Raw genomic sequence first — 12,509 nt, 5'->3', positions numbered from 1 at the left:
TGGCACCCCAAGGTCATCTGTTAGCCTGACTCCACGGAAGCCACCCAGTCATTCAATCCACTGGTTAAAATGTAAAATTGATGTTATATGTATTTTGCCACAATTTGCGTGCACGCGGGGCCGTCCACGTGGTGAACTTGCTCAAGCTGACCACACGTTCTATTTTTCTTTGCAGAAATTAAAAAATCCTGGGCTACGTATCCCCTACTACACACTGAGTGTGCAGCACCAGGAACAGTGCCCAGCACTCATGAGAGTCATGTCGTAGACATGTGTAGCTATGAGGATGTATGTCAGACACGGAAGCAGCAGGTACCCGTGATTAAAATACTGGACACACTGCTCTGTGCTTTGGAAGATGGGAGACCTTAATGCACTTAGCCTTTCTACTTCAAGGACTGACTCTCTAGCTCGATCCTCATGCCCCAGAGACTACTCCAGCCAGTATCTGCTTTCTTTGGAAGAAGGGAATCGTTAAGAGGCTTAGCATTTCTGCGTCAAGGACTGACTCAGTAGCTCAGTCCACGTGCCCCAGTGACTCCTCCAGCCAGTGTTTCCCTTCTTGTGGGTCCCCGCCCACCCTCCACGCAGCACCTGCACAGCGTCTTACAGGGTAAACTGCTGGGGTCAACGCTGCGCACTAAGGCCAAAGCGCCCAGGCTGACAGGGCCCACAGCCATGCTACTGAAATGAAACACAATCCCGACGCTTTGCCAGGTGAGGCCCATTCCGACGGGCCCAGCTGCGGGCTGCTCTCACCTCAGGCCACTCTCCTTCCAGGACTCGGTCAGAGGCCAGGTTCTTTCTTGTCTTGGCCTGTGCCTTGGGGTTGCAGCACTGGAATAACGCCCACAGGTGGGCCCTTTGGCGACCCATCCTCGCGGATCGGGGCAGCCCCCCACTCGGGGGCAACCGTTGTTTCACGGTAGGATACCTCGGCTCCCGAGCAAGCACCACCGATCTCTCACTACGACCACCACTATTCACACTACAACCACCGCTCTCACACAACCGCTCTCACACACCACTCTCACACACACCGCTCTCACACTAGGACCACTGCTCTCACACTATGACCACCCGCACCACTGTCTCAAGGAGAAATGGCACCAAGGCTCTGCCTCTAGCACGTCTCCCAGGAGCCCGGAACCGGAACCCGCTCAGTCACAAGGGGCTCCGTGGTAACAGGGGGGCTGGGCTCAGGCCCACCATCAAGGGTGCAGAGAGGGGGGAGGGGCTGCCAGAAAGATGACAGGGGAGTGTGGGGTGCGGGAGAAGGAAGGCCGTGCCCACGGCTCAGGCCCCCTGTGAAACATGACCCTGCAAGATACTGGGTCACAGTCGAACCGACCAGTATAAACTGCTTCAGAAACCACCACCCCTGGGAATGAACACGTCTTCTAAGCGGGCTTCTGCCCCCAATAACCCCCAAACAACCCTCCAGGGAGGCTACTGAAAGGCACCCCTGAAGTCAAGGGTGTCCCCAGATCCCACCCGGCTGAGGAGGACTCACCACACTAGCTGCCCCTCACTCTCAACCTGAGCTCGGTCCTCCCTGTCAGACTCCCTCACTCGAGCTCAGCAAGGGCTTGACCAACCTCACTCCAGGCACCTAAAATGAACCCAGAGTGGATACCGGGGTTCACTCAACCTGCTGCGAACTTACCCTCTAAACTTCGATCCTGAGCTGCCAGACGACTCTGCCCCGTGGGGACTGCACAGTGGAGGTTCAGGGGTGTCCCTGCCTCGAGCCGTGACAGCCAGTGCCTCCCAGACCCCACCAGGTGCTCCCCACCCTCCGCCCCCGAGTCTCCCACCCCTCTCCTGGCCCCACTCCCACCCTCGAGGCTCTCCACTCACCAGGGCACAGGCCCCACTGCTCCTGGCTCAGCCCGGACCTCTGCTGTCACTTGAGGACCTCAAGTCCCCAGGGTGCTTGGGGTCCTATAGCCACCCATCTCAGCGATTACACACTCTGGGAGAGACAGAGTGCAGTTTGGGGGTCCCACCCGCAGTTCACCCTGAACACGTTCTGTTTTCGGCTTTATCTATTGGAGTTCTCTGAGATGTGTTTTTAAACCTCAACTGTTGCTTTCAAAAACACCATAAAGTCTCTGTGCTCAACTTTAAGAATAAAATCTTCAGTTTCAACCTTAAAGTGAAACTGGAGGGAGGACTAAAAGCAGTCATTTTTTCAAACTGAAAAAGAAAACCCACATGTGACCATGTCCCAGAACACAGGTCACGTCACCCCTCCCTCCTCAGCCTTCTCCTCCACCACCAGCAGCCTGGCATCGCAAGGCCTGCCCTGGGCCGGCAGGGGCAAGGGAAGAGGGCAGACCGGCTCCTCTGTCTCCAGGCCGCGTGGGCCGCTTGCTCCACCTCCTTCCCAAGTTCATGTGGCACTGAAACAGCCCAGGCAAGCTGGGGGTTCTGATCAGAAACACAACCATGGGTACCAAGCAAGGACCCCTGGTTCTTGTTTTCCCCGGTATCAAATAACCTTGATCAATACAATTGCTGGGCCTGTTACATGTGGCTTCAGACGACAGAAGACCCCCAGGGTGTCCCCACTTCCAGTGACAGACACAAGCAGCTGGTAGGTCCACCTACCAAGAGCTAGAAAAGAAAAATACGATTTAAAAGAGGTTCTTAGGCAGCCACAATCCAAGATTTCAAACAAAGGGGAAGCCCAGTGAGGGAGCTAGAGACTGAGAGGGCTGCTCCTTCCCTCGGGGCATCTGAGCAAAGCCCACTCTGCGAAGAAAAGGCAGGGAAAAGGTCAAGCAGAGGGGGCTGGCTAACACAGCTCTGGAAGGTTCCTTGGGCTGGGGAGACAAAAATTCGAGCGCAGGCCTGATGAGTCAGTCCAGATGTCAGAAAACGTACCCAACACTCTGCCCAAACCGGCTAAGCGCTGAGTATCAGCCACCTCGTGGTGTTCAGGAGACAGTCGGTGAGCTTCAAAACATGCTGAGAAGGGAGGCACCCCAGGCTTCCAGACTGAGATGCTGGAAAGCTCCTCCCTGGGGTTGCGGGAGAAGGTGGGTGAAGGCTGCTGAGACTGAGCTTACAAGGACCCCCCAGCTTCAAGTCCCTCAGGCCCAGAGTGAACAGACAGCTCTGTCCCCACTGGAGGCCTGCATCAGAGGAAACTCTGGAGAAGGCAGCATCACTCAGAACCTCTAGGGTTTTCCAAACATAATGTCCACGTGCAAGCAAAAAAGCAAAAGAGGGTGTAACAACAAAGAGGACCAAGAGAAAAGGAACTGAATCAGATCCAGAGGCATCAGGTGTATATCAGCATGCTAGAGTATGCTAGAGGAATCAGATGCAAACCTCACCAGTTCGAAAATATACTTGAAAAAAGGAAACATTTCTGAGAATCAAAACTGACTCTAGAACTTTACAATAACTGTGACTGAATGTAAGAACTCAGTCTCTGGGCTTAACTTCAGATTGGACGTAGCTGAGGAGAGGATCAGTGAACTGAAAGATCAATCGTTTAAAATATATATATATATATGAGGGAAAAAGTATAGAATATATTGAAGGAGCCTGTCGTTACACTACGTTGTTAAAAACTGTCAATGGGGACCCTCATGGTAGAGAAAAGACAGAAAGGGGAATAAGAAATGCCTCCAGGGGTTGAAACTAAAGAGCCTCTTAATGAAAGTGAAAGGGGAGAGTGAAAAAGCTGGCATAAAACTCAACATTCAAAACATGAAGATCATGGCATCCGGCCCCATCACTTCGTGGCAAATAAGTGGGGAAACAATGGAAACAGTGACAAACTTTATTTTCTTGGGCTCCAAAATTACTGCAGATGGTGAAATTAAAAGATCCTTGCTCCTTGGAAGGAAAGCTATGACAAACCTAGACAGCATATTAAAAAGCAGAGACATAACTTTGCCAACAAAGATTCATTTAGTCAGAGCTATGGTTTTTCCAGTAGTCATGTATGGATGTGAGAGTTGGCCCATGAAGAAGGCTGAACGCCAAGGAATCAATGCTTCTGAAGTGGGGAGTTGGAGAAGACTCTTGAGAGCCCCATGGACTGCTAGGAGATCCAATCAGTCAATCCTAACCCAAATCAGTCCTGAATATTCATTGGAAAGACTGATGCTGAAGCTCCAATACTTTGGCCACCTGATGCGAAGGACTGACTCATTGGAAAAGAACCTGATGATGGGGAAGACTGAAGGCAGGAGGAGAAGGGGACGACAGAGGATGAGCTGGTTGGATGGCATCACCGACTCGAAGGACATGAGCTTGAGCATGCTCCGGGAGTTGGTGATGGACAGGGAAGCCTGGCATGCTGCAGTCTGTGGGGTCGCAAGGGGTCAGACACTGAGCGACTGAACTGATTGACAGGGAGTTGGTTCAAGAATCAGACCAGTGACTCAAAAATGAAAACCACACATTGGTTTCAGCAGCTCTGCGGGTGCCTAAGGCAAAAAGAAAATGTTCAAGTGCTCAGAGGAAAAAAGGTGTGGCTTTGAATGGCACAAAAGCACTGAGAGCTGACTTTCCCAGAACAAGGAAGTCAGAAGATCATGGACTGGCATCTGTAAAGTGCTGAAAAGCAAATAACCACCAACGTGGAATTCTACACCCAACAAAAACACTCTTCAAACGTGAAAGCAAAAGAAAGACTTTTAGGGCAAATGGAAATGACACAACTCATCACCCACACACATGAACTAAAGAAAATATTAAGGCAGTGCTTTGGGAAAAAGAAAAGTAGTCTCTGATGGAAATATAAAAAACAAGTAAAGACCAACAATGAGGTAACTGTGAGAGTGAATGTTAACTCTACAAAACTGATGTTAACGCCAAAAATATATCAACAGTTTAAAGGAGAACAGTGACAAGGAGGGAACAGCTGTGTCAGGGAGGTGGTAAGAGTACTAAGTTAGGCTTGAATGTAAAACACACGCCGTGTCTGCGAATGTGAACCCAACAAGCCATGAATACCTGAAATGCGGCTGGCTCTACAATGAGATGCGCTGCAAGCCTGAAACACACACTGGATATTAAAGACTTGGCGTGAAAAAAAGAATGTGAACTATTTCATTAGGTTTTATCATGTTGGTTACATGAAATGATAATATTTGGGGTGTGTTAAAATAAAATGTATTACAGGTAATTTCACCTACTTCTGCTTTTACTCAGCGTGGCTACCGGAGTCTGAATTACATGAGTGACAAACCTGATGTAACTTATACACACGGAAGATTGTGTTCCCACGGATACATGTTATTTTCAAGAGCCCAAGGAACGTATAACAAAAGGAATATATACTGGGCCATTAGGAAAGCTCGAATTATTTCAAAGGACTGAAACAATGCAGGGTATACCTAGGGATTGCAACGGCCTGATGGTTTACGGGCCCTCAAACTTCACCCCGCACGTGGTGATGATCCTAGGAGGCAGGCACTTGGGAGGGGTCAGGCCAGGAGGGAATGGGCTCCCGTGCTGTGAGAACAGGGAGAAGCAGCAGGCAGTCTAGGAACCAGGAAACAGGCCTCACCAGACGTGGCACCTGCTGGTGATCTTGGGACTCCCCAGCCTCCAGGCCTACAAGAAACAACTTTCTGTTGTTTATCAGCTAGTCTACGGGTTTTGTAACAGCAGCCCAAAAGAGACGAAGACGGGGCTCTTTGATAGTGAAGGACAGGGAAGCCTGGCGTGCTGCAGTTCACGGGTCACAAAGAGCCCGACACGACTTCGTGAATGACCACCACCACCACCACCACCAGTTTATCTGAGTTAAGACTAAAACGGAACTCACGGCTTAAGCTATTTAGTCTGTTTAGCAGAGGCCAAAATGACTTGCATATTTTAAAGTATTTATCCAAAAGTGCCCCTTGGTAGCATTTTGCAGCCTGTACATAATAGTATCGATACTTCGAAAATAAATTTAATAGTCGATACTTCTAAACTATAATATGTCAAAATATTTTCCTGTAAGAGACTTAGAATAATTTCTCTGTAACTCTCCCTCTTTCCCTCTATTACAGGCACTGAACAATTTTGCGGAAAAATCAGTTTGGTGTTAGCAAGTCACAGGCAGGATACTTACCACTTTAAACATTAGTAGCAGGAACAAAAAAAGATTAGTAGTATATACTATATATTTAGAGAATTATTTGCTGCCATTCATGTTGGAAGAGCAGAACATACCCATTTCCTTATGGTCCTTTCATAAACAATGCTGATTCCTTTTGGTATTGTCTGGTGAAGGGGAAACACTGTTATCAGAAAATGAAGCTAAAATCATAAGTTAGATAGGATGCTATTATTCTATTTTAGTAGGTTTCCGAATCGAGATTAGATAAACAACAGATGGGCTGCCTTCTGTGGCTGAAAAGAGAAATCATGGGTTTTTTGTTTGTTTTCTACACAAATAATTTTTTAAAAAAATTCTACAAATGCCTCTACTGTGAACTTGACAGTCTTGGCTAAGCTGCTTCTCTTACCGTAACACATTTCTATTTATGAAACACAGGTTCTAGTATCAAAATTCTTAGGGACATATGTAATTGGATTAGATGGATGAAAGAGAAAAAAAACAAAGGGGGAAACTTTAGGAAAGGACACATGTTCTTTTGAAAATCAATGTTTAAAAGACAAAATGATGATTCTAATACAGAATATAAAAACAATTCTTTTTTAAACCTCAGGAATTATGTACTTGCAACAACAGAATAATGAAATTTTTCTTTGTGCATGGCATTCTAGTAAGAGGCTGAACTTTATTTTCTCATTTAATCTTCACAGCCACCTATGAGGTAGATATTACTGTATTTAACATATGATTCCCTATATTTACATGAGGAAACGGAGACTCAAAATGTTACAGATGGGACTTTAAATCCCATGTTTTTAATAAATATGTTACATATGAATGGCTTTCTAGAAATATCTTCAAACTTTGAAATGTTTAACTCTTTCATAAAGTGCTTTGAGCCTCTAGGTAGCCCCAAAACAAATACAAGGAAATACTTTAAAAGGAAAAAATAATAATAACTAAGTACCTGGAAAATTAGTGTTACTTAAATAATACATAAGATGACACATATTCTAGGAATAAACTTTACCGATTTTAAACTGTAAAATATACATTATTCTGAAAACTCAAGCTACAGTTCATGACCAACTCTTTTCAGACATTAAATATTACCTTCTCAAGAATTATTTAACACACATTTTTTAAAAAGTGTTCTTGTATAAAACAGTTGGTGTAAAGCATTTTAAAATCCAACAGTGAATTCCTGTTTTCAGCAAGGACATTCATTTTAAATATTTTAAAATACTTTACACAAGCCCACTTTTCTTCAAATCAGGGACTTAAATACGTGCAACTTACTTGAAACCCAACTGGGTATTTTGAAACAATGTGATCTACTACCGCAAACAATTTTCAAATGTTTGAAAGTTTCATTAATAAGAAATGACACTGATAGAAACCCCACCGATATTCACGTGAACATTTATTCAAATATTATGTTCTCCAAGACACCTGAGGAGGCTACTTCAAGGATAACATCATTGCTTAATACATTTTAAAAGCCTCTCATTAGGAATTATCCTCAAAACTTGACACGCATTCTTTGAGGCATGCTCAGTAACAGAAAATCGCATTCAATTATGTATGGATATTACTTCAAATAGGGATTCAATAGCTCTCGGCTCAGTCTACAAGTCTGTCTAACATTCCTCTCCAGTGAAATCCTGAAGGAAAACTAGCACTGTAATTCTAGTGTCTGAGTTTCATTCACATGAGGCACCCAGAGCAGTCACAGTCACAGAGAAATGAAGTAGAACAGTGGTTGCCGAAGGCCAGGAGACAGGGAGGAACGGAGAATCGCAGAGTTCCGGTTTGGAAAGATGAAATTTCTCTCTCTACTTCAAAGATACCATGACAGAGGATTTTTACAGGATGAAATACCGACTCTCTCAACGAGCAGACAGCCCCTATTCATTGTAAAAACTGTTTCAAAGAACAGGCGGAAAAGACCTCACTTGATGACGCTGTTACATCCTTGACACCAGAAAGGAAAAATACGTGGCAAGAAAAGAAAAACTAGTACTGTCGCAGTCTGTATCTCTCATGAGTATAGGCACAAAAATCTTAAATGGAACATAGGAACTGGAATGTGAGATATGAACTTGGCCTTGCTTGCACCAACAGGATTTCTACAAAGAAGACATATGAGAATTTACACACAATTAGAGCTAGCAGGAGAGTTCAGCAGGGATGCTCAAGATAAGGTCAATATATAAAACTCAGTGGCATTCTTGGAGACCAGCAATAACCAACTAGAAAAGATCTCATTCACAATTGAAACAAACACTGTAAGGTACCTAGGAACAAATTAATGAATACACACATAAAGAAACAAAAAGATACTAAAACTCAGTATCACAAAGATAGAAATTTCCCCTGCATTCAGTTAAAACCTAAAACAATTTCAACAAAATACAACCTGATTCTCATGAAAAAATTATTCCAAAATTCAAACAGAAGAGTGCCAGGAACAGTTAAAATAATTTTGAAGATGCATAAGGTAGAGGAAATGTGAGATTGAAACAAGGTTGTTCAAACAGAGCAGTAAATAAGGGAGCCTAAAAATGGAACTTGTATATTACAGTAATGCACTAGTATTTACATGGGCTATTTGATAAACGGATGCACCATTTATATGAAAAACTAAAATTGGTACTCATAACATAGATAAAAATTAATTTCAAGAGATTAGAGTCGTGAATTAAAGATCAAATAGAAAAAACTGCTGGAAGAAAACAGCAGACCATTTTGATGATTTTTAGAGGCAGGCAGGGATTTCTTAAACACAAAACGCAAAGAAAACACAAAGTGAAAAGACAAGCTAGAGAGCAGGAGAAGATATGTGCAATGCAAGTAACTGAAGAAGAATTAAAACAAGAATAACAACAAAAGGCAAATAACCTGACAGAGCAGAGGACAAAGGCAACAAATAGGCCAATCACAGAAGACAAACCCCAAACAGCCAATAAACATAGGCAAACACCGAGGCACAAGGGAAATAAAAACAAAAATCAAGACAGGCTTGAGATACTGTCTCAAAGGTTGACAAAAACTCTAAAGCCTGAGAACACCAAGATGGGGCGCAATGGGGAATCCCAACTCTATACTGCCAGTGGAAATTAAAAGGACCACTTGAGCTGAAGATGCCTGTATATTAAAATGCCACGACTACACTTTTAGGTATCCAACCCATGAACATTCTTGGTGATGTACAAGGAACATAGGTATCACAACAGTAAAACACTTGGAACTCTATGTCCCTCACTAAAAGAATGAGTAAAGGCATTAAAGTGCATTTGTCCATTAAATCTCTCTACTGCAGTTACAATGAACAAGTTGGTGGTACACACACTGTCATGTATATTCTCAGTAACTTCAACATGGCATTTGCTAAAGTTTCGTACTGAATGGTTTAAAAAACAGTTTATGTACGCACGTGTGTGTGTAAATACCAGCAACAGCAGCAACAATAAATGAAAAAATGAGTAACAGGACAAACAGTCGAGCACTTCTTATACAGAAGGCACTCTTCTAACTGCATGCAGAGGAGACAGAGTCTACTACTATTTCTATCTAACACGATTTCTCTTTTATTACTATGAGATTCCATTACTCATTCTATAGATGAGCAATTGAAGTGGAAAGAGGTGAAGCTGATCAAAAACTATAAAACTAGTAAATAATAAGAGTGAGATATGAAGCCAGGATTCCTGACCCAGACTTTATACCTTAATAACTCCGTTAGTTATTATACCATTTTCTATTCTTTCTAGGATGTTGGAAATCCAACATTATTTCTGTAAGTTGTGGAAATTAAAACCATTTATAGCAGCTATGACTGTAAACAAATGAATACACACACAGATTTTTATATAGCTCAAACTGGTTCTAAAGATGCTAAAGATTCTTAGAAAAGTCGTAGCATCACAACTACTCCAATTTACTGATTTACATGTTTGAGGTCTGGTATTTTTCAGATCATTCTTTCAGAGCCAAACATTATTTCTTTTATAGTCCTAAGATAATATATATTGGGAATCCTAGAAACCTTACATGGAGAAGCACATGATGTAATTCAATCCTCTCTTTCTCTCTCATTAGAGGCAAAATTTGATTACTTAGCTTCAGGCCTGAAAACTCATATTCAGAGTTTTTAATAAGCAATTCTATCAAGAAATGTACTAAAATTTCAATTATTCATTTTTTCTGGTCCCTTAATTACAGGTTTTTTAAAAGCCAGCAGCGAATATTTGTAATATTATAATATTATATTATATATAATATAAATGATGATGATATAATAATTAAAATGCAATTTTGTGTAGAATTATTTATACCACAAAATGAAAAAGGAGATGGCATTTTCAGTATGAAGTATTTACAAGAATTGACTATGTGCTAATCACACACTCCTGTTTCCAGGAAAACTGGAACGTTTCTCAAAAATGTCTTTTCTTCTCAATCTACACATTCCCATTCTCAGTGCCATCATCTACTAACCTATAAAACATGCTTTGAAAAACATGTTCTTGCGTTTAAAGAGTTCACTAGGGGAACTCTACTAGGGGAAAGAGACAAGTAAACAGAAGTTATCTATAATGCATAAGTACTTTAATAAAGTAAGCAAGCCACTTAACATTTCTAAGCCTCAAATGAGACAGATGTTTAAGAACTCTAAATTACAGAGGGAACTGGAATAAATCATCTCTCAGGTCCTCTCTAGATCTAAAATTCTATGATTATCTGATCTCTTTAAATTAAAAGGTAAATCACAAAATATTCAGTATGCAAAAAAGAAAAACTAAGACCAACTAAAAGATGAAATTGTTTGTACAAATGCATTCGAATGTTTTCCAAAACTGTTAAAACTCCTGTTCTAAGTATCAGTAAAATTTCCACAGACACTGTCTTTTAATCAACATCTTCCCCTCAAACCTGCAGACTTCTAAGTAATCAACAAGCAACTATTTTGTGATATCAGAAGTAAACTGCTTAAAAGCCCATGACTTGGACTCAAGAAAGTGATCTTTTGAAAGGAAGATGTTAACAGAAACGAGTGTATCACATTCTTACCACAATAAATTTGTTCATTAACTTCACTTTAAAATTTTAAAGTTCAGGTTTTTCATGAAGAGTTAAAAAAAAAAAAACAAGCTAAGATGAGCTCTGTTCACTGTTAAATATTTTGAAATTTAGAACAAGGTTTCCCTAACCTGATATGGACATGGAATGTGATCTTCTCTGCAGCATTCTTGTATCCACGTTGTTTCCCAGATGCCATGGTAAGTTTGCTCATAAAAGTAGCATCCAATTACAACCCTGAGTGGTTCAAGATACAGAGTGCTGAAAACACTAATCCGGATCAGAAACTTCACCAGTTTATCCTGGTTTTCCTTTTCTAATGGAATCTCAACTCGCACTCTATTCAGGGATATAATGCCGGAGGCAACGGCACCCCACTCCAGTACTCTTGCCTGGAAAATCCCATGGATGGAGGAGTCTGGTGGGCTGCAGTCCTCGGGATCGCAAAGAGTCTGACACGACTGAGCAACTTCACTTTCATTTTTCACTTTTATTTTTCACTTTCATGCATTGGAGAAGGAAATGGCCACCCACTCCAGTGTTCTTGCCTGGAGAATCCCAGGGACAGGGGAGCCTGGTGGGCTGGTGTTTATGGGGTCGCACAGAGTTGGAGACGACTGAAGCGACTTAGCAGCAGCAGCAGCAAAAGGAGTGAAACCCCAACTACCACACACAGGCAGAGGGGTGCAAGAACAAAATACCTCAGGGCATCAACATCGCAGAGGCCAACAAAACACACGCCACTGATACCGTCACCTTCAATTTTATTCATCGCTGAGAGGATGACGGTCAGCGTTCCAGGGATGCCCCACGCACTGGCATGAAAGAGCAAGGCTTTCTTCTCGATAGCTTCACTACACCACTTTGGCACAGCTGCCAAGAACCACGTGATGGTAAGAATCACCCACCAAATGCTGGCAGCCATAGTGAAAAAAATAGAGTATCATAAAAAGCATGATACAGGCTTTGTTATGAGATCCTTGAGTCACTGTGGAAGCCTTATACTGTGCAGGGCTGGATGCACTAGAAGCGACACGGTCCTCAAGCAAAAACCCAATAAAGAAAATTAATGACACCATCATGTAGCAGACGGCATACATTATAATGGGGCTTTCAGGATAATGGAAACTTATCACATCAATCAAAAATCAATAGATGTGTATATTCCATTATTTTAACTATTATTTGCCTGATTTTGTAACTGCCATTTGTCTGGGGTTCATCTTTGGTTTCTCATTGTTGGGTATTTGTTTTAATCTCACTTAATGCCATAACAAACCACTTGTGGAATCTTTGTTTCTGACCAGAGATCAAGTCCTGAACCTCTGGAGTAGGAGCACTGACTCCGAGACCC

General features: G+C 42.6%; 1 pseudogene; it reads right to left on the bottom strand.

Annotated features, from left to right (window-relative positions):
• Positions 1-5,385: 5,385 nt before the first annotated feature.
• On the bottom strand, positions 5,386-12,297 carry LOC138429718 (frizzled-3-like; annotated as a pseudogene).
• Positions 12,298-12,509: the final 212 nt, after the last annotated feature.

Source organism: Ovis canadensis, chromosome 24 (genome assembly GCF_042477335.2).
Source record: "Ovis canadensis isolate MfBH-ARS-UI-01 breed Bighorn chromosome 24, ARS-UI_OviCan_v2, whole genome shotgun sequence".
Lineage (NCBI taxonomy): Eukaryota > Metazoa > Chordata > Mammalia > Artiodactyla > Bovidae > Ovis > Ovis canadensis.
Note: the sequence above shows the minus strand (reverse complement) of the source record. Positions and strands in the feature narration are given on the sequence as shown.